At 35.9% G+C, this 20,979-nt stretch overlaps 1 protein-coding gene across 10 annotated transcripts in view; it reads right to left on the minus strand.

Annotated features, from left to right (window-relative positions):
• The window catches only part of ZNF407 (zinc finger protein 407), a 530,790-nt gene that overhangs the window by 492,241 nt on the left and 17,570 nt on the right, over positions 1–20,979 (minus strand). For 3 of the 10 annotated variants that reach the window (XM_077135213.1, XM_077135211.1, XM_077135210.1), the window contains one exon: positions 2,173–2,206. The exons of 6 other annotated variants lie outside the window; for them this stretch is intronic. The gene's annotated coding sequence lies outside the window, so the exon portion shown is untranslated. Of the gene's footprint in view, positions 1–2,172; positions 2,207–3,284; positions 4,021–20,979 lie in introns of those variants that run through there. One more of the 10 variants, XM_077135214.1, reaches the window with a different exon arrangement.

Consider the following 20,979-nt stretch of genomic DNA (forward strand, 5'->3'; position numbering starts at 1 on the left):
AAACTTTTGAATGTAAGAGACAAACACCCACTTTAATCATAAAACCAATATAAAGGGGCATATTGGGTGAAAATTTTTCATAAAATTAGCCTCAATGAAATTTCTTCATGTTTATTTTTAGATGAACTTCATCACATGTGTAAAGTATTTTATGAAAAGTTGAAATCAGATTTTGAAATAGCCACATCCCTGCATTTCTGACTCAGGAAACAATATGTTATCCTTAGTAGAAAAAGTGATTCACTCAAATAGCTGTCCAAAAAACTGCCATGCTTCATATGCTATACCAGCATTTTTCGATTAACCAATTTTTTAAACAGAGATGGGCTGTTTTCAAATTAAGTTTGGGTGAACTCTAACTATGTTAAATAGATTAAAACAGAACTGCTATGAAGCAAAGTCAGGAAGTTAGGCCTTCCCTTCTTTAGCTTCCCGGCAGATGCCCAAATCCTAGTGTAAAAGAAACATAATTTAAAAACAACTGCTTTGGCCTTTTCCCCTGAAGTAAAGACTCTTACAATTATTCTTCTAAACACATCCCAGCTAACATTTGTATTCTCAACACCTATTACCACTCACATTCGAGCTCCTCTGCAATGAAAGCCACTCATGTTCCAGTTGTCAATCATAACCACTCCTCTAAAAGTCACTTTGTGCTATCTGAAGGTTAATGGCAAAGGGAAATGTCAATGGTAGAGGAGAATTAATGGAGTAAAATTTGGGGGAAAAAAGAATGTTATTTAATAAAATGCTTTAAAATCAATAATATTGATTCTATTTTTCATTATGCTATTTAGTTCAATTAAAGCATATCATTTTCCATTTATTTTAATGGAACTTTAAGCCAAATGCCATATGTTTTGATGTTAATAGAAAACCATCAACATATTATGGCCCCAGAACTAATTCTGTCTCTTAACTATTTTAACTATTTGTCCATAATAATCACAAATCAAATGAAGCCTGTTCCTTTCGCTCTGCTAAATGTAGGGAACAAAAAAATTAATAAAATATGGCACCAAAAACATGAGCAAACAGAAGAAAAACTAGATAAACTGGACTTGTTCAACGTTAAAAACTTTGAAAGATACTATTAAGCAAGTGAAAAGACAACCCACAGAAAGTGGGGAAAAGTTTGCAAATCACATATCTGATAAGGGACTTGTATCAAGAATGTATAATGAACTCTTACAACTCAATTATAAAAAGATAAATAATTGATTTTTTTTCAAGTGAAAAAACAACTCACAGAAAGGGGGAAAAAAGTCTTCAAATCATATATCTGATAAGGGACTTGTATCTAGAATATATAATGAACTCTTACAACTCAATTATAAAAAGATAAATAATCAATTTTTTTAATGAATAAAAGCTCTAAATAGATGTCTCTTCAAGAAAGATTTAGAAATGGCCAAACACAATAAAATCCATTATTACAGAAATGTAAGTCAAAACAAAAATGAGATACCCTTCACATCCACTAGAATAGCTAGAATCAAGAAGTTAGATAATAACAAGTGTTGGCAATGAGTGGAGAAATCAAGACTTTCATACTCTGCTGTTAGGAATGTAATATGAGAAAACAGTCTGGTAGCTCTTCAAATAATTAAACATAGAGTTACCAGGTGACCCATAAATTCCACTTTTAGGTATATACATCCAAGATAAATGAAAACATATGTCTACACAAAATAAATTTTACATGAATATTTAAAGCAGCATTAATTATAATAGCCAAAAGTAAAAACAAGCCTAATGTCCAACAACTGATGAAGAGATAAACAAAAGGTGGTATGTACACACCATTGAACATTATTTAGGCACAAAAAAGAGCGAAGCGCTGATCATGCTACCACAGGGATAAAACTTGAAAACATGCAGAGTAAAAGAAGTCAGTCACGGAAGAAGATATATTATATGATTCCATTTATATGATATGATGTCCAGAAATATTTATAGGCAAATCTATGGAGAGAGAAAGTAGATTACTGGTTACCTAGGAATAGGGGTGACAGCAGATGGCAGGGTGATAGCTAAAAGGTACAGGGTTTCCTTCTAAGGTAATGAAAAAGTTCTAAAATGTATTGTTGGTGATAACTGACCATATCTGTGAATATATTAGAAGCCAATTAATTGGGTGGGCAACAGTGGCTCAAGTGGCAGAATTCTCACCTGGTACGCTGGAGATCCAGCATATTTCTGGAGCCTGCTCATGCCATAAGAGTAAAAAGAAAAAGAAAAAGAAAAAAAACCCAATGAATTACTCACTTTAAAAGGATGAACTATTTGGTATGTGAATTATATTTCAGTAAAGGTCTTTAAAAACCATAAAAAAGCATAGCATATGATCTATAATATAAAACACATGAAAACGAGTGAGAAAAAAAGAAACGTATATAGTTAGATTACAGAATGTTTCACATTAGTTTAGAACACAATTTCCTCAAAATTTGCAGAAAATATAAAGTACCTAAAGGATTTTTTTTGGAGGGGGAGTTTCCTCAGTCAAATAAATTGAAAAACTCTAGATTGAGCAAAGGTTTCTTTACCATAGAATTTCTCAGTACATAAGCATTTTACAAACCTATTTCATTATAGAATCCTGTGTTTATAAACAAACAAGAGACTGATACTCCAAAGGATCATTTAAAAAAAATGCTCTTTTAAATAAAGTATTTGATTTGCTATTCAATATTTAGAATGAAAGAATAAAAGTGAGAATCATGCATCCACTAAAAACTATTTACTTATTGCCTACTGTTCTAATTTGCTAGCTGCCAGAATGTAACACACCAGAGATGGATTGGCTTTTAATAAAAGGGGATTTATTTCATTAGTTCTTCAGAGGAAAGGCAGCTAACTTTCATCTGAGGTTCTTCCTTACGTGGGAAGGCACAGGATGGTCTCTGATGGCCTTCTCTCCAGGCCTCTGGATTCTAACAACTTTCACCCCGGTGATTTCTTTCTGCATCTCCAAAGGCCTGGCTGAGCTTCTTGTGCTGAGATGAGGTATGTGGAGCTGCTTGGGCTGTGCTACCTTGAGCTCTCTCATTTAAACACCAGCCAGTTAAATCAAACATCATTTATTACAGCAGGCACGCCTCCTAGTCGACTGCAGATATAATGAGGAACAGGTGAGGTTCAAGCACCATTGGCTCATGTCCACAGCAACAGAACTAGGTACCTTCACCTGGCCAAGTTGACAACACCACACCTACTATATGCCAATGATGCTAGAATTAGAGCCATGAATACCATAAAATTTCTACCCTGCTAGAACTTACTTTGAAGGGTGAGACAACATAAACAGAAACACGGCCCATTCCAGGACATTCACTTCTAGTCAAGATGGAATAACAGGGACTGGATTTACTCTCACACCTGAAACAACTTAAAAAGACAGACAATATGTATGACACAATAGCAGTAAAGACACTGGACATCAGGTAACAAAGGACAGGGATCCTAAAGAAAAGAAACAAATAAGGTAAACTCCACAGTAAGGTAAACTCTTACTGCGTGGAGAAAGTCTTTAGGCACAGAGGAGTCACAGACAGGGTCCAGTAGTTTCCTGAGCTGAGGAAACAATTGAGAAGTTCAGAAAAGGCAAGATGTCTAGAGTTCTCAGGGAAAAGTAAAGGAGAGGAGAGAGGTACACAGAAAGAGAACCCCAGAGGATCTGCAGAGGGTTCCTCACAAGTATTCAGTGGAATACTGATTAATTCATGCTTGCGAGAAAACTTCCAGAGATTAGGGAAAGAACTCCGAGAAGGATTAAAGGAGACAATTTGCCTAAAGCTCACACAGGGCTAGGAATAACACTTATTTCTGACAACCAGAGTAAAAAATCTAGCAATACAGGAAGCACTGATTAGAGTACTAAGAAGGTTCTTACCTTGGTACTAAGGAAAAGTTAATCCTGCCTTTAATGAAAAACCAACTGCTTCCAAATAGTTTGTCCCAAAATAAAGCTCAAGAATATTTATAATAACCAATGTTCACAGATTGAAAGACTCAATATTATAAGACATTAGTTCTAAAATACAAATGTATAAAAAGTAATGATGAATCAATGACTTTGTACATACATTGTATGAAGATAAAATCTGTAATAAGTACAGAGGAGTATAGGAGCAGTATATGTGTATGCTATTGAAATTAAGTTGGTACCAAATCAAATATAATTGTTATAGATTTAGGATGCTAAATTTAGGCCCCATGGTACCCACCAAGAAAATAGATGAAGAGTAAATAAAGAAAGAAATGAGAAGGGACTCAAAATGGTACAAATAAATATATATGAAAGGCATTAACAGAAGAATCAAGAGACAAAAAACTTAAGACACACAAAGATTATTTCTTCTGCCAAATAATCAAATGGCAGAAGAAATGGATTAAACTCTCCAATCAAAAAGCACAGACTGGCAGGATAGATTTAAAAAAAGCCATGACCCAATTATATGCTGTTTACAAGAGGCTCACCTTAAATTCAAAGACATGAGCAGACTGAAGGTGAAAGGATGGAAAAAGTATATACCATGCTTTTACCAAAAGTAACCAAAAAAGACCTGGGGAAATAAACAGTCTTTCATTCAAAAACTGGTATGAGGGACAACGGAGGTCACTATATACTGATAAAGGGGCTAATTCAACAAGACCTAACAACTATAAATATATATGCACACTTAACAGCAAAGTCTCAAAATATATGAGACAAATACTGTCAGGTTTGAAGGGAGAAATAGACAATTTTACACTAATAGCAGACGATTTTAATACTCCATTTTCAATAATGGATGGAAAATCTAGATAAAATATCAAAAAAGAAACAGGAGGTTTGACCAGTACTATAAACCAATTAGGAATAGACATATGTAAAACACTTCACCCAACAGCAGCAGCAGACACATTCTTTGGGGAACATGGATCATTCTACAGGATAGACCACAAGTTAGATCACAAAACAGCTAGCAATAAATTTTAAAATATTGAAATCATACAATTTATCTTCAACAACAACAGGATAAACTTAGAAAGCAATAAGAAAGAGTGAACTGGAAAAGCCAAAAAAAATGTGTCACAAAAAGCACACACTCTTAAACAACCAATGGATCAAAGAAGAAAATCACAAGGGAAATTAGGAAATATCTTGAGGCAAATGAAAACAAAGCACAATATACCAAAACTTACAGCTGCAGCAAAGACAGTGCTGAGAGAGAAATTTTTATTTCTAAAAGTTTATATTAAAAAAGAAGAAAGATTTCAAACAGAGACCTAACCTCATAACTAGAGAATCTAGGAAAGGGAGAGTGAACTAAACTCAAAGCAAACAGAAGGAATGAAATAAAAATTAAAGTGGAGATAAACGAACTAGAGAATAAAAAGCAATAGAATTATAAGGGAACTTTATTGTCTGAAAACCTACAACTTCTCCAATAATTTTTTTTTGAATAGAGAGAATCACAGTTGGTTAAGTTGGTTCTTTTAAAAGGTCAGTATATCGACAGACCTTTAGCTAGGCTGACAAGGAAAAATAAAGAGGACACAACTAAAATCAGGAATGAAAGGGGGGTTATTACTACTAACCCCACAGAAATAAAAAGGATTATAAGACAATGCTGTGAACAACTATAAGACAATACTATGAACAACTGTACACTAACAACTTAGGTAACCAGGATGAAATGGACAAATTCCTAGAAACATATGTGCATGAACTCAAGAAGACATACAAACATCACAAGTTTCTCCTACCAGTTTTAAAACTGTCCTCCTTTATTTGGCACTTGCCCAATCACTGCAACGCTTTAACTGTTCTTCTGAGTTTTGAGGAAGACGGCTCTGCCAATTTTTACCAATTGTTCAAAGATCCTGTGGGGGAATAACACCATAGAGTACCTTATTGTTCATCTCGACTGACCACAAGCCCAGGCCTACAGATTTTTGGCAAAGGTGCCAAGTCCATGCAATGGCAAAAGAATGGTAAATTCAACAAATGGTGCTGGGAAAACTGGATAAAACATATGCAAAAGAATGAAGGTGAACACTTTCCTCACACCATACACAAAAATTAGCTCAAAATGAATCAAAGGCCTAAATATAAGAACTAAGACTTAAAACTCCTAGGAGAAAACACAAGGAAGCATCTTCAGGAACTTGTACTAGGTGATTGTTTCTTATACTTTTCACAAAAAGCATGAACAACAAAATGAAAAAAGATAAATGGGACTTCATCAAAATTAAAAACTTCTGTGCATCAAGGGACTTCATCATGAAAGTTAAAAGACAACCTACAGAATGGGAGTAGCCCAGTTTATCAGAATGGGTCTTAAATCCTATTACTGAAGGCCTTGCAGGAAGGTCACAGAGAGAAAGGCAAAGGTAATAGCCAGAAGCTGAACATCAATGGAACCCATAAGAAAAACAGAAAAACCCAGAAATGCCACCATATGCACTGCCACATAGCAGAAAAAGCCAAGAACCAAGGATCAGCAGCTAGCTCCAGAACACTAAAGTCCTCTGGGAGGAAGCATTGCCTTGAGGATGCCTTTATTTTGAATCTCTCCTTGCCTCAAAACCGTGAGCCAATAAATTCCCACTGCTTAAACCAATGTATTGCATAGTATTCGCTTCAGCAACCAAAACACTAAAATACCAGGCAACCCCATATCTATGTATATACCCAAAAGAATTGAAAGCAGAGACATGAATAGGTATTTGAACACTGATGTTAATAGTGGCTTTATTCATAATTACCAAAAGGTGGAAGCAACCCAAATGTCCTTCAACCAATGAATGGACAAATAAAATGTGATATATACACACAATGGAACGCTATTTAGCCATAAAAAAGAGTGATGTTCTGATACATGCAATGACATGGATAAACCTTGTACATTAATCCTATTAAGTGAATTAAGCCAGGTGCAAATGGACAAATATTGTGTGATCTCACTGAAAAAAAATTATTAGAATTCACAAATTCACAGAGTCAAAAACTAGAATACAGATTATCGGGGTTGTGGTAGGGAGAAGAAATGGGAACTTAATACTTCATTTCTACAGAGTTTCTTTTCTGGGGAGATAGGAAAGTTTTGGTAATGGTTGGTGGTGACAGCAGCACTATGTTGTGAATGTAATTAATACCAATGAATTATATACTTCATTGTTTAAAAAGGGAAATTATAAGTAGTATATATGCTACTTTTCAAACCCGGCTGCAGAACATTGTTCTATTACCTTCACTAGGGACATTAGGGGAGTTTCATCTCTACAAGTCATTCCAGTTTGCTAAGCTGCTCAAAGCCGATTCCATGAAATGCATTGGCTTTTAGAATAGGAATGTATTAGCTTACAAGCTTATAGTTCTGTGGCTGTGAATATGTCCAAAAGGCATCATCAAAATGATACCTTCTTAAGACCGGCTGCCAACAATTCTAGACTGCTTGGTCACATGGCAGCATCTCTCGGTCTCTCCCTTCTCTTCCAGCTTCTTGCTTCCCTGGTTTTCACTCTCTTTGTTTGAATTTCATCCTCTTATAAAGGACTCCAATAAGAGGATTAAGACCCACTAAATGAGGTGGGTCACAACTTAAGATCCTACTCACCAAAAGATCCTACTTACAATGGGTTCAACACCCAGAGGAATGAATTAATTTAAAGAACATACTTTTCTGGGGTACATACAGCTTCAAACAATCACACAAGTATTATGTACAGAACATACAAATACTGAAGACTCCCAATACACATCTGTAAGGCAAATGTTCTACTGATGGCATTTGACTTACCATTCTCTGTGTAAAGTACTTAAAGACATAAGCTGTAGGGTTCCTAAGTGTGGATAAAATTCACAATTTTCTACACTAGAAATCACAGACTATTAGAATTAACTTCATCTAGCCCAATAACCATTTGAGATATGGCAGAACAAAGGTCCAAGGGTGTCCAGAGCAACAGAATTATTCTATCATTTAGATACATTTTTGGAGACAAAAGAACAACAACCACATTACCATGCAGGAACAAGATGATGACACCTTCATTATACTTCTACCTAATGGTTTCCAAAATTCTAAAACAAAGAGAAAAGTGTTTCTAAATTTGCTAGTTCCAAGTTGATTTTTAAATTAATGGAATAATTCAACAGCTCATTTTATTAGGAAATAATAGCATTCAATAAATATATGCTAAGTTTCTACCATATAAAAGAAATTACATGTAATACAAATACATTCCCTGCCCCGACCAAACTCTCCTCTGCTAGGTGCTATATGTCATTTGCACAAACGAGCTCTAATACAAGACCACACACAATCAAGGTCACAAATGAAATACAAACTAAAATCTAAAGCAGTATAGATGAGCAAGGGAACACACTTCCAAGTAGAACGTTAGCTAAACGTATCTTGAGGAAGGTAAAACTTTGTTTCTTCTTTGGTGAGAGAGCAGGTAGAGATAGTTAACTATTCCAGGCAGAAGAAAAGGCTTAGACAAAGACATAGAACACACACAATGAGCACATAAGAAGACAATTAGCAGTCCCAACAGCCATAATGCTAGTTTTCTATTGCTGAGAAACTTAAAAATAAGCAGACAACCAATGGAGATCAGATCACAGAAGGCTCTGATTTAGAATTGGATTTTATTCAATAGTGTCAGTGCAGACACAGCCTGCAAACTCCCAGAGAAAAATCCCCCTAAAATGACTGGTACTTCTGATCCAGTAGAGAAATAAAATGGATCTGAGATTTCTTCCCACAGTGAAATTTTAAGATTCAGAAAACGTGGTGGACTTCTAGCCTAAAATGATGGGTTATATTATTAAACCAAATCTTATAACATTATGATTTCTGTTTCATCAAATAGTATCCAATACATATCCTTACTTTGCCACAAAATATTTCAAATATGCAGTTCCATTTGTAAGTACTTTTATTCAAGTCCTCATATAGTTGTCCCTTAAATAAAAAAAAAAAAAAGTTACACATAACTTTACTGATTATCTTCGATTTGGCCTATAAATTATTAAGTCACACAGAAACTTCACAAAACAAAGTCCCTGTTCTAACTGAAGTAGATCTGTTTCGGTTAAAAACAAGAAGAAAACCAAAAATGGTGCAAATAAGAAATCAAAACACACATTTTTTAAGAACAATAAAACAAATCGATAGCAGCCTTCTGATGACACCTGGTGGCCACTTCTCACAGGAAGTCTCAGCACTTTAAAGAAAGCATTTCAGGAAGTATTAGAGACATGTAACAATTACTCAACCATTCCATATACTAGCCTTACTATGAAGATATGCATGAAACTTCCCTTCCTCATCATCCTCTTTATTCCTCCATTCATGTACTCCAATCGCTTGTCTGCCCTTCTCTCTAGTGATTATACATTAAATGAGCTTACGCTCTTGCTCTATTTCTGTCACACATATACAGTCACATACACACTCACTCACTCAGTGGTTTGATGAGGCCACACACACAAGAAACCACTTTCTCCTGCCTGGTCTCCAACCTCACCTCACCGTTCACCCTTCCTAGGTTTCCCCAGGTTAGTGGTGCAAATGGTAGGAGCTTAGCACATGATCACACCTTGATCATACCAGAGATATGTGTGTGTGCCATGGCAGGCATATGTACAAAAACTCCTAGTGGACCTTTGCCCTTTCCCTCTGGGAAATTCAAAAACAGGACAAACCGCAGAAGTCACTGAGATCCTAAAATCAGAACTCTCAATTCCTGGAAGGACTTGGTAGGGCAAGCAAGATTCCCAAAACCCTATCAGTTAGTGGTAACACCTAAGCAAGACAAAAAACAAAGGGAAATGAGTGGAGCTGCTCACATCTCTTTCTCTACCATTTTCAATAAGACTTTTTATTGTAAATATATGTCTTATCAATTCACCATTATAAGGCACCTAATTTAATAAAATATCATCTAAAGCACAGTTTGTTCATTATAAACTTTGTAATATTAACTGTAGTTACAAAAATACCACATGTATAATAACAGGATAAATATCAAACTACTCCATGAAAAATTTCTAAAAGGTATTGTATTCAAACTCTTCCCACCAGTCCTCTCCCATCAGAAAAAAAATAATTTTTAATATTAACTTTTAAGAGACCACAGGACGGTGCAACAGTGGCTCAGTGGCAGAATTCTCACCTGCCATGCCAGAGACCCAGGTTCGTTTCCCAGTGCCTACCCATGCTGGAAAAAAAAAAGAAATGACAAATAAAGTATCTGATCTTACAAAGAAAAAAATTACTTTATGAAAATACTTACAAGTTGAATAAACTCTCCCATGGCAAAAGGGTTTAATTTAACACCCTAAAAAACAATTTACTACATAGTACCGAAGGCAATTTAGTACAAGTGAATGTGTAATATGGTTCTGGTTTATTCACAATAGGTCTAGCACAGGAAAACTTGGTCCAGTAAAATCATCTCTTCTTTGCCCAGAAACTGGCTACAACATTCCCAAACCACAAGTTTGTAAAGTTGTTAATTTCACTGCCCAGGAAAACGCTGTTCTGGTTTAAAATGGATCCACAATTTTGATGCTCCTCTCAAAAGGTGGAATGCAATTCTTTACCTTGACTGTGTACTGGACTTAATGACCAGACTGCAAGGGACAGAAAAATAAGAGTGGGAGGGTACTGGGCTTTTGAGACTAAGTCCTAAAAGGCACTGTGCTTCTTGCCTGTGTGCACACACGTGTTCTCTCCCTCTGATCACGGGCTCAAGGAGAAGCCAGCTACTAAGCCATGAGGTCACCTGGAGAGGGCCACAAGGGGAGGAACCAAGCCCTCCAGCTAACAGTGAGTGAGCCTCAAGGGAAGAGATGCTCCAGCCCCAACTCAAGCCTTCAGATGACTAGTCACTACTGACATCTGACTACAACCACTGGAAAGACCCTGAGCCAGAACCATCCAGATAAGCCCATCCCCAAATTCCTGACCCTCAGAAACAGAGATGATAAATACTCGTTGTTTAAAGCCACTAAGAATTGAGATAATTCATTATGCAGCAATGGAGACAAATGCAAGATCCTCCTCTCTCCCTTTCACCATGTGAAAAAGGCTTCTCTTTTTATGTATGATTTTTCTGTAAATCTGTAATTTCTCTAATTAAAAAACAATGTAAAAAGGCATAAAAGACTGGGGCATAAAAGATCTCACTTGAACATAAAAACTGGGAATTATATGGACTTTAGTTATTAATACTATATCAATATTGGTTCACTAATTTTAACAAATGTACCATACTAACACAAGATGTTAATAGGGAAAACTAGGTGTGTACTCACATTGCAATTTTTCTGTAAACCTAAAATTGCTCTAAAATACAGTTTATTTTAAAAAAATAGATGAGGTTCATGTTCTTCTCTCCTTTCTATTTATTTTACATATATTTCCCTTCCCTTATGCTCCAACCCTGAAGAAGAATCTCTGTAACCTCACTAAGCACAGCAGTATCAGGCATAGAGGAGGAGTTCAATAAATGCTAATTGATGCACATTGTTTGAAATGCACATCTGGGGCAAAATTCCCATTAAAATTCCTAAGAGAAAAAAAAATTTTTTTTAATTCCTAAGAAGACTTTAGAACTTTAATAAACTAACATTTGCATTTACACCTCTCCTACTACCAAAATCAGATCAGAGACAGCTTACAAGGAAAAGCTGGTACAATAAAATCAGGCACTAAGAAAGAACTAATAAATGGATGAAGAGGAGTGAGTTGGAAATTTAGATTTATATAGAATAAATGAAATGTCTTAATATTTCCAGAAAAATCTGCTCATTTGGGGTGAATGCATTCATTCTTATAATCCCCTAGAATCTATTTATCAAATGACTTACACCTCGGGGATAAAAGTAGCCATGTGTTTCTTTCCAGCTAGACTCAGAAATTTCAGGTTCTGGTTTATTCACAATTCCAACAGTCCCCAAATCTGATGGGGTACCTCATGCAGTAAAGACACAGATCATCAAGGTCGAATAAAGTCACAATCCTTTTAGCCACTAAGACTGCATAACTCACTCACCTTCACCTAGCAGGGGGCATTTCAAGCTTAGGGGGTGCAGGGTCTTTGGACATTTAGAAAATAAATGTACAAATCACAGGACTTGTACCTGACTGATTTCCACCTCCAAAGCGTGTCATATGCTATGTCTACCTTAATCATAACTGATAAAGAAAAGGAAAAATAAATAAAATAAAATAAAAAGAAACTTCGCTAGCCAGAGCCCAGTAAAAGCAAGCAGGCTAAAGTTACGTGCTTTCAAACTCAAGTGGCTGAAGTTAAATAAAACTCAGAAAGAAAAAGGAAATGCCTCTCACTCAAGCCAGAAAAGAATACTGTTTCCATTGCAGAGGTTACATGTCATATTTCAAATATCCAATTTTGTCTGCAAGTTAAAAACTGAAATATTGCTTAGTGCTTAAATGACAGCTGGAAAAAAATCACACACACACAAAACAGACATACTAATACAGATCAAAGCCATGATGTCCACAACAAAATAGGAAGAGTCTCATCGCAGTCATTATCAAACACTTTATATAAAGATATCTGTGAAGACATAATAGCAATATAAAACAACAAATCACACAACAAAAGCACACTTTAACATTAGTTCAGCTATCATCCCTATTCCCTGTTTCAAACTTTAAGTACTATTTTCTAAATACATTAAATTGATCCAGCAATAAAGCTAATTTTATGATGACCTTATGTCAACCATCTTTGACAAATATATTTCTGGAACTCAAAAGATTTTATATAAAAAACTAAAATTGAATATATATATATACTCTCAGAAATTATTTTTAAAATCAATGTTGTGTATTTCCATCTAACTGCTCAATTAAAATAATAAAGAAAATTCTTATTGGAACAGTAGAAAAAGGGCAAAAAAAAAAGGAATGAAGATTCTGAATCAAGTAGAAAATGAAAAAAATCTCATGCCATTAAAAGCAGACACATAGGCTAGTTGGTACATTATACCATTTGTAAAAAGGTTGTTTTATTATCAGTGTAACTAATCACAATGAAACCATCTTACAACTAAAGACATTATAATGAATTTTCTTTACAGCTACAGAGAAATGGGATTTGCTGTTTTACATCAAATAGAACAGGCTGTATAAATTCTTTTATTTATTGTAAAATATAATTTCATCTATAAAATCAGTCATGAAATATTAAAACTGAAACAACAGAATTTATATCCTTTACTTAATTTAGTTTAAACGGTCTATTCACTAAAAAAAATGATAGAGCCCCTCCATTCTCATTAAGTGTTTCCATTAGACCCTTTATTTTCAAGAATTTATAATGTAGTCATAAAAAAAGCATTCCATGATAAAAATTAGTATACTTTCCGTAAATTTTCCTTCCATCTTTTTCAAAAGGCAAGAGAATGAAATATATAACATGAATGTGAGGAAAGGGAAGAGAATTAAAAGAATAAAAAGAAAGAAACATAATATATTTACACTGAAACTTTTAAAGAGTAATAAAAACGAACATTAAGCCCAAAGGACAGGGGCTTCTGCTTTCATCCCAACTCTATCAATAATAAGAGGTGGGACACAGAGCAGCCCTTCTACTTGTCTGAGCCTCAGTCACCTAATTTGTAAAGTGAGAAAGAAGGACTAAGCCTCCTAAACTCAGTAAGAAAATCTCTCACTGATATCAATGAGTTGCTGAACACTCAAAAGCAATAGGAAAAAAATATTCTTAGTAATGAATCTGTTTTTCATTCCAGCAGAAAAACTAGGAAGAAAAAAAGTATTTCCAAAATGTAAATCTTGGAGAAATGTAATCTAAAAAAAAATGCCGAAGACATGTTCCACACTATTTTTGTTTAGACAAATTTGTAAGGTGCACCGAGAAGAAACAGAAAACAATGACTAATCAAAGAACTGCAGAGAAAAAAGACTACTAATTTTAGAAGAAATGTGGGAAACACTTTAATTTCAAATGTCAATAAGCTAACATGAAATATAAAACTATCACGCTTCAAGACACTAGGAATATAAATTATTAGGTATCAAAGATCTGAGTGTTAAGAAATTTAGAAAAGAGAAAAACTTGAGTATAAATTTTTAAAATGAATGCAATTCAAGCCAAGTACATAGTAAGGTTACTATTCCCACCCCCACAGGTAGGGAAATTACAGGGAATTTTTTTTTTCTTCTTCCTGGCACTATTCTATAGGGTCCCAAATTTGCTATAATGAACATAATATATTACTTCAGGAGAGGGGCCTTGAAGGTAGAAGCTTAAACAAAAATCTCCACATATGATTAAAATAACAGAAAATAACTGCTCTTAAGAAAAAGAAAAGAAAGCCCTCAGAAATGCATTTATGATCATGTTGCTGGGAGAAAACTCAATTAAACCACCACAAATAAAAGGAAAGTTAGCGGGTGAATTGTTCTTAATTTTGGTAAAACACTGAGAAATATCAAATTTACCTGTGACTCACCAGAACTCACACTAAATACTCAAGAACAGGGTAGGGAGAGATTATCAGTTACAATGAGCACAGCCAGCATCCAGATCTTGGTCTCTAACGCCACTGCCCACTATAAGGAACCTACGCTCCTGGAGAAATGACTGCTTCCAGGGTGGGGAAAAGGTAGCACAAGATGAGCCTTAAACATCTTATTCCAGAAAGTAAGGAATGCTCAAAAAAACGAATGTAACACAGACACAGGAGCCATTGAAGAAACTCCCACCGGCCAAATTTGTGATAATTTAAGCACCAAAATAATTTACCTTTAAAACTTTAAAAATAGGAGTTAATCACCCTCCCACAAATCACCCCCCCCCCTCTCTGCGTGGGACACGACTCCCAGGGATGTGGACCTTCCCGGCAACGTGGGACAAAGATCCTAGAATGAACTGAGACTCAGCATCAAAGGACTGAGAAAAACCCTAGAATGAGCTAAGAATTAACATCAAGGGATTGAGAGAACCTTCTTGACCAAAAGGAGGAAGAGTAAAATGAGACAAAGTGTCAATGGCTGAGAGATTCCAAACAGAGTCCAGATGTTATCTTGGAGGTTATTCTTAAGCATTAAGTAGATATCACCTTGTTGTTCAAGATGTAGTGGAGAGGCTGGAGGGAATTGCCTGAAAATGTAGTGCTGTGTTCCAGTAGCCATGTTTCCTGATGATGATTGAACAATGATAAAGCTTTCACAATGAGACTCTGTGAATGTGAAAACCTTATGTATGATGCTCCTTTTAGCTACTATATCAACAGAAGAGTAGAACATATGGAATAAAAATAAATAATAGGGGGAACAAATGTTAAAATAAATTCAGTTTGAAATAGCGGTAAATGAAAGCAAGGGGTAAGGGATATGGTACATATAGTATTTTTTTCTCTATTATCATTTTATTTTTTTCTGTTGTCTTTTTCTTTTTCTAAATCGATGCAACTGTACTAAGAAATGACGAATATGAAACTATGTGATGATATTAAGAATTACTGATTGTATATGTAGAATGGAATGATATCTAATGTTTTGTTTGTTAATTTTTTTAATCAATAAAAAGTTAAAAAAAAATAGGACTTAATGAATTCATACTGATTTGATAGATAGATCAAAAGACAGACAGAAGGAGATTCAGAGACAGCAGAGCAGAACCACATAGCCATAAGAAGCAGAGCCCACCAGCCAGCAACCTTTGGAGATGAAGAAGGAAAATGCCTCCTGGGGAGCTTCATGAACAGGAAGCCAGGAGAAGCTAGCAGATGATGCCCTGTTCACCATGTGCCCTTCCAGATGAGAGAGGAACCCTGACCATGTTCACCACGTGCCTTTCCAGATGAGAGAGAAACTCTGACTGTGTTTGCCATGTGCCCTTCCACATGAGAGAGAAACCCTGAACTTCATCGGCCTTCTTGAACCAAGGTATCTTTCCCTGGATGCCTTAGATTGGACATTTCTATAGACTTGCTTTAATTGGGACATTTTCTCAGCCTTAGAACTGTAAACTAGCAACTTATTAAATTCCGCCTTTTAAAAGCCACAACAAAAAGAGACAGGAGTAAAGGAAGTGCTTTTCTAGGGTGCTGAGGGCAACTGGTAAATATGGAGGAAGAGCTAGAGATGGAAAATCCGCAATTTGAAATCATCATGGTAAAGACCAGATCAGGCAGGAATCACCAATGGTTGCTAAACCTAGGGCAGAATTTTGATATGGAGCTGAATGTTTGCTTGGGTATTAAAGTGTCTCCCCACAAACTGCTTATTAGCTGCAAGGAAGGAAAACCAACAGAGATTGTGGATAAAAGCAAAACCCTGTATGGGCAATCAAAATTAACTTCATAAGTAGACGGCAGTGGACACCCTATGGCTTCAGGTGTGACACCCTGAGAGGGACATACGATCCCACCTACAAATCACTGCAGCTGAGAATGCACAACATCGAGCTAATCAAGAGGAAGCAAGCAACAAACACAAAATGAGAAACTTTTCCTTAAAGAATTAAGGGTGAAGAGAACTACCTTCTTCAAGACTGTCAATGTCATAAAAGACAAAGATAGGCTACGGAAAAATTCCAGATCTAAGAAGGCGAAAGAGACATGACAACTAACTGCAATACCTGTTCTTAGACGGGATCTTGTAATGGCAGAAGGGGCAGAGGGGAATACTATTAAGGACATTTTAGGTCAACTGACGAAAATGTACCAATGTATGAAACTGAACACTGCATTTTGTGGTTAAATAAGCAAATACGGTGACTCTCAGGAAATACGCACTAAAATATTTAAGTGCAAAGGGCCACAGCCTATTTAATTTACCCCCAAATGGTTTGGGGAAAAAGTGACAACACATGTGTATGCGTGTGTGTGCAGTATTTGAAAAAAGGGGGCCACAAGAGCAAGGGTGAGGAAATGATGAAGGAAATACATAAAATGTAACAGGTAAATCTGGATAAAGGTTGTACATGTGTTATTTTTCCATTTTTATTTTCACAATTTTAATAAATGTGCAATCATGTCCAAACAAAAAGACAAAGGAAAAAAGAAAATGGCAGTGTGCATTTGTTTTGTACATATGGCTAACAAAGACTTTTGCTACATTTCCAGTCATTATCAGAAAGGTCAAAAGAAGAAAAAAATCCGTAAAACTAACAAAAGCTTTCTGAGATTTGACAAAATCCTTACTCCACATGGTAGCTGTTGGTCCCCAAGAAGACTCTAGGGAATCCAAAAAGTTTTATGTCCAACTGAGGGTGTCCCGCAAATTATATCCTTCCTTATACAGCTTTCTCTGCACAAAAAAATCCAAAATTCTTCATCATTAAAAGAATATCATATGTTGTAACCTTTCTGTCCATTCCTGTACACCGTGGTTTCGACAACATCTTTAAAATAGTCCTGAGAGATAGCCCATTCAAACAGAATGTAATACACTAATTATGAGGGGCTTTTTACCCCCTGCTACTGGAAAGCATGGTGAAGTTGTATTGGATTTTGTAAATGGCCCATAGTACCAACTAGCTCTCTAAAAAAGATAAACCATCTCCCTGTTCCAAGTAAAAGAATACAAAGGACACCAAAACTTACTAGCAAAAGCATGATATAAGGCATGAGGTGATACAATATCATAAAAGACATGATCTATCAGCATTCTGTGTCCATCTCTGCACTGGCTCCATTTCTAAACTCTTGACACATAAACTTTGCTAAAGACTTGCAGTATCTAAATCAAATTTTAATTTTGTAATCACACACACTTTTTGATTCTCTCATTACCTCAAAATGTCTTTTTTATAAATTGCATACCATTCTTTATAAAATACTTTTATTTTTCTATAACAACTTTTCTTAGTCCTCTTTTCCTTAGTTTTCACCTAGCAAAAAGGCATTTCCATTTTCAAGTTTTCCCTCTGAATTTTCCTTCTGAATTCTATTCTACTGCTTTTCACTCAACCTTTGTCACTGTTTCTAATAGTTCACTCTCAGTTAATTGTTCTGAGAAAAGAGCAATCTCCTACCTTAACTTAAATCATCATTCTTTGACTATTCTAACATATTTCTATTTTACCTGATCCAGTGCTAATTACCAAAATAACCCATTTGAAAGTTTACTGCTATTCTAGTTTGCTAGCTGCCAGAATGCAACACACCAGAGACGGATTGGCTTTTAATAAAAGGGGATTTATTTCATTAGTTCTTCAGAGGAAAGGCAGTTAACTTTCTTCTGAGGTTCTTTCTTATGTGGGAAGGTTCAGGGAGATCTCTGCTGGCCTTCTCTCCAGGCCTCTGGATTCCAAAAACTTTTCCCGGGCTGATTTCCTTCTGCATCTCCAAAGTCCTGGGCTGAGCTGTGCTGAGATGAGGTATGCTGAGCTGCTTGGGCTGTGCTACCTTGAGATCTCTCTAAGCACCAGCCAATTAAGTCAAACGTCATTCATTGCAGCAGGCACGCCTCCTAGCCGACTGCAGATGTAATCAGGAACAGATGAGGTTCACGCACCATTGGCTCACATACACAGCAACAGAACTAGGTGCCTTCACCTGGCCAAGTTGACAACTGAATCTAACTACCACAACTGCCTTTCCTTTATTTATCCTGCCTGATGGTATAAGGTGTTAATGGATTAAAAGAAAGAAAATATCAAGAAAGTCAGAAGAAAAACCAGGACTATATATGAGGTCAGACTCTTCCAAAAGAAAACCAAGAAAATTAAGAAGCAATACATCCAATGTCTATAGTGTATAAGATTCTTCCACAAAATCCTGGAACAACCTGAGGTAGCAGCTACCTTTTCAACTTAAAAGACGTTCAGAACAAATTTTAAGTATTAAATCACACATCAAGAGGCAAACATCAAAATGACTGAAGAGGTAAAAACTGGAACTATAAGGAAAGTCCACTAGGTTAGGTAAATTCTGGAAATTTAAAACTATTTGAGAGGGGAGGGAAGGAGGTTTGTATACTTCCTCGCTGACAAGGAAGGTGATGACCAACCCCTCCAATAAAGTCTGCTTTCTTGCTAACACAGATAAGGAAGTCTTCTGTATGGCAATTTCTATAATCTTGAGTGAAGAAAACAAAATATGGACCCCACTGGAAGAAGAAACAAGAAGAGTAATAAGTAGATATAAATATAATTTCACTACTGAACCCTCCTTCCTAAAATTTAAGTCATTGATCTACCAATGCTTTCTGGTTCCTTTCTAGCTTGATCATATCAGTTTCTCTTGGGAATCAATTTGGGATCAAATTCTTTTTCCATAAAAAGCATCAGTATTTTCTAAAATTTAGTCTTAATTTTACATTCACCAGCACTTATGTAGGCCCATTAACTCACCAACTTTAGAAATAGATCCTAATACTCTTTGTATTTTTTTAGATAATCTCTTTGTTGCCCCTCAGTGACAAATGAATGAAGACATTAAGCAAACAGAACACCAACCTCTGCAACAGGACATGCTGGTCCACAGCTCCACATGGTTTCTTCTGTGACCATATTAATTTCTATTAGAGTTTTGGGGATTAAGATATTTAAAAAAATAGTATTTAGCATTTGAACCGTATTTCCCAAAGGGTGCCAGAAATATCACTATTAGTACTTAAACTAATGTTATGTGACACACAGTAGGATTTTTGAAATATTAGAAAAATACTAGCATACCAACCTATGACCTCACATCTATTACATCTTTTAGACAGACTAATATTTTACAAAAAGGGAGGTGAAATGTGGTATAGACTGTAAAACAGTAAAGGCAAATGAAGTCTGGAAAATTCTGCATTACACTCTATGTCTTATTTATTTACTAATTTTAAAATTACATAAATCCTAAAAAATCAATAAAAATAGATAATAAGACTTGTCAGCTCTAAGTTCATGGTGAAAAAAGCATGCTCTGGAAACCAGCTTCTTCCTCACTGCTGACAACCATGTTAGTGGGCATCTCAAGTCTTCATTTGTTTATTTTCACCTATGAGTGGTAGCCACCTTACCTCCCTGTGTGCTCATTTAAATCTGTTGGTACCCCAGAAAAGCCTACATTCTTTTAATCCAACCTTACTGGGCCTATTGTTAAGTGGGATCTTTTCATTATATTGTTTCCATGGAGATGTGATTCGCCCAATTCAAGGTAAGTCTTAATCTCCTTGAAGGCAAAGACATCTGGGAGAGAGTTCAGAAAGAAAATGCCCCAGGAAAATCCAGAAGGATCTACAGAGGCTGAGAGTGCCATATTCAAACTAACCCAGGAGAGAAGGGCCAGCAGATGTTGCCATGTGCATTCCCATGTGACAGAGAAGCTTGGACACCGTCAGCCTTACTTCAGAGACGGTATCCCCTTGCTGATACCTTAGTTTGGACATTTTTATGGCCTTAGAACTGTACATTTGTAACCTAATAAATCCCCTTTGAAAAAGCCAACCCACTTTTGGTATATTGCATTCTGGCAGCTTTAGCAAACCGAGACAACCTCTAAAAACATACTGCAATCTAACAAAATGTCCTGAACACTGTAATATATTACATAATAAGGAACAGTTAATAGAAAAAAAATATGTGAAGAAAGAAAACTACAAAATGCTACTTTTCTAAAGATTCACAACCTGTCTCCTTTTAAATTTGGACACAATGGCTAGAACCAATGTAACAAGAAGCTAATGCCCTAAAACTGTTGGAGTCAGCTAAAGTACTACAATAACTAGACTTAAAAGTGACTCAAACACAATAGTTGTTTATTTCTTGTTCTTGTAAAAGTCCAAGGGAGATGTTCCTGATGGTGGGTAGTCTGCTCCAGGCTGTGATGCGGGAATACTGGCTCCTTCCATCTGGAAGGCTCTACCTTAGAGCTTCCTCATTCCCTATAACCAGATAACAGAGGAAAGCATGACAGAGAAAGCTCATTCACTTCTTAAAAGTCTTAGCTTACAAGTGACGTTCATCACTTCCATTAACACCAGCTCA

The sequence above is a fragment of the Tamandua tetradactyla genome, chromosome 18, assembly GCF_023851605.1.
Source record: "Tamandua tetradactyla isolate mTamTet1 chromosome 18, mTamTet1.pri, whole genome shotgun sequence".
Classification (NCBI taxonomy): domain Eukaryota; kingdom Metazoa; phylum Chordata; class Mammalia; order Pilosa; family Myrmecophagidae; genus Tamandua; species Tamandua tetradactyla.